Source organism: Cucurbita pepo, unplaced genomic scaffold (assembly GCF_002806865.2).
Source record: "Cucurbita pepo subsp. pepo cultivar mu-cu-16 unplaced genomic scaffold, ASM280686v2 Cp4.1_scaffold002597, whole genome shotgun sequence".
NCBI lineage: Eukaryota > Viridiplantae > Streptophyta > Magnoliopsida > Cucurbitales > Cucurbitaceae > Cucurbita > Cucurbita pepo.
Window position 1 is genome coordinate 1 of NW_019648641.1, and position 2088 is coordinate 2088.

Consider the following 2088-nt stretch of genomic DNA (forward strand, 5'->3'; position numbering starts at 1 on the left):
GCTTCATCAGAGAATCGGATGAGTGAAGTATCAGGAGTAATATTTCCACATTTAACTCCCCGCTTAATATCCTCAATTTCTTGCTCACATCGTTGCTCATTCTGTTTCACTAGCCCTGCATTTACAAACATAACAACCTTCTTGAAAGTTAACAGAGAAAGCAGACGTGTAGAGTATAATAACAGTGACATAGGAGGCCATTTACTTTTATTTTGGGGTTATTTCCAAGTCCACCCAACTTCCATAAAAAAAGGATAAAGAATCAAGAAAGGAACAAGAGAGAAACGAAAAAGAAACAATGAATACCTTGCAAACTTTGATCTAAATCACGCAGCAAAGCATACTTCTTTTGAAGAATGTTGGGTAGTGATTCCAGATCTGTGGAAAGGTATAAAACAAAGATGTAAAACACAGAAACTGAATATCTTCAGTTAAAAAGTCACTGAGTGACCCTTTTTTTCTTTTAGTTCGACAATTGATGTTATAATGATAATTGATGTTATATCTACTAAGTCATGCTTGAATTGGCCGGGCGACCCAATTGAATGATAGATGCTTTCAAATCTCTATTTATCATCCTTTTCTCTCCCCCTCTATTTCCATTTTCTTATTGTTAGATGAACACGACCCTCCACTGATACTGTCCACTTTGAGCATAAGCTCTCATGGCTTTGCTTTGGGCTTCCCCAAAGGGCCTCACACCAATGGAGAGAGTATTCTTTGATTATAAACACGAGTATTCCCTAAATTAGCCGACGTGAGACTTTCATCATCCAACACTTATCACTCTAATCTTATTGTTAACTTTATCAAACCAGTTTCCTCATGAGTATACAGACACTAACCCACAAAAAGCTTAAAATCCTAAAACCAGAACAGAAAGCAATTACTATAAATCAAGAACCTGACACATTCATCACAAAATTGATCGTATAAAAAGAAAGAAACAGAACAAATCTGTTAAAAGCCCGAATCAAAGACACCAACACACTGAATACGAAAGAACGAATTACAGTAACTAACGACTAACAGATAATCTAGATAGGGTTTCGAAACTAATCAATCGTGCGAAATTGCAGCAANCAACACACTGAAAACGAAAGAACGAATTACAGTAACAAACGACTAACAGATAATCGAGATAGGGTTTCGAAACTAATCAATCGTGCGAAATTGCAGCAAAAGAGAAGAGGAAATAGCATAATACGTACTGGCTTGAAATTCTTCGAGGAAAGACATGTGAGGAAATTGAAATGAATTCAATGGGTTTTAAATCCTTCAAAAAAACAAAAAAAAAAATGTCAGTGAATTTTGGCGGATTTCTGATCTCAGAATCTTCCCGCCATTGATGCAACGACCACCGTGCCCTAGAAATTGAACGGTTTTATACTAATTGACGGATTTGCCCTTCAGACTCAAAACCTTTTAGTGTTGGGCTGGGCCACTATTCCAACCCATCACCCTAAAGCCCAAGGCCCAGTAAAATATAGATGTCTTATATTTTATTAATTTTCAAAATTTTTAATAATACACTTAAATTAAAAATTAAAAAAAAAATCCCAAATTAAAATAAAATTTTAAAATGTATAAAAAAAGATTAAAAATTTCTTATAGTCAATATATGATGAAAATAGTTTACGAGAAGGGAAATGAACAGTGAGATCACACGTGGACTGTGGACTGTAGAGGAGAACAAAACATTTCTTATAACTGTGTGTAAACCTCTCCCTAACAGACGCGTTTTAAATCCAGGCTTAGTTAAGTAGAACCGGGGGTCGTGCTGCTTGCTCGACGCATCCTTTCTTTCAACCTTATTAGCGTGAGTAGGTAGGACCGATGAATTACCCCCGCGATTGTTGATGCAGTTGCAATAAGTTTGCTTTGATTTTGATTGAGTTGCTAGAAAGAATATATAACGTAGTGCATAGTTTAGGAGAGAGAATCAATCTTCAGTTCAGTAGTATGCCCGGTTCACTAGGTTCTACCACAGCAGGGTCCAATCATACTTAAAATTTGAGTTTGATCCTGGCTCTCAAAAGGAACGCTAGCTATATGCTTAACACATCAAAGTTGAACGTTGTTTAATAA

General features: G+C 36.1%; 1 long non-coding RNA gene across 1 annotated transcript; it reads right to left on the reverse strand.

Moving 5' to 3' along the window:
• LOC111786729 lies at positions 1-1345 on the reverse strand. Its single transcript, XR_002813818.1, has 3 exons — positions 1212-1345; positions 307-378; positions 1-115 (listed from the first exon to the last, which is right to left on the reverse strand). It is a non-coding gene; the product is annotated as an uncharacterized LOC111786729 (long non-coding RNA).
• Between the last annotated feature and the right edge of the window lie 743 nt (positions 1346-2088).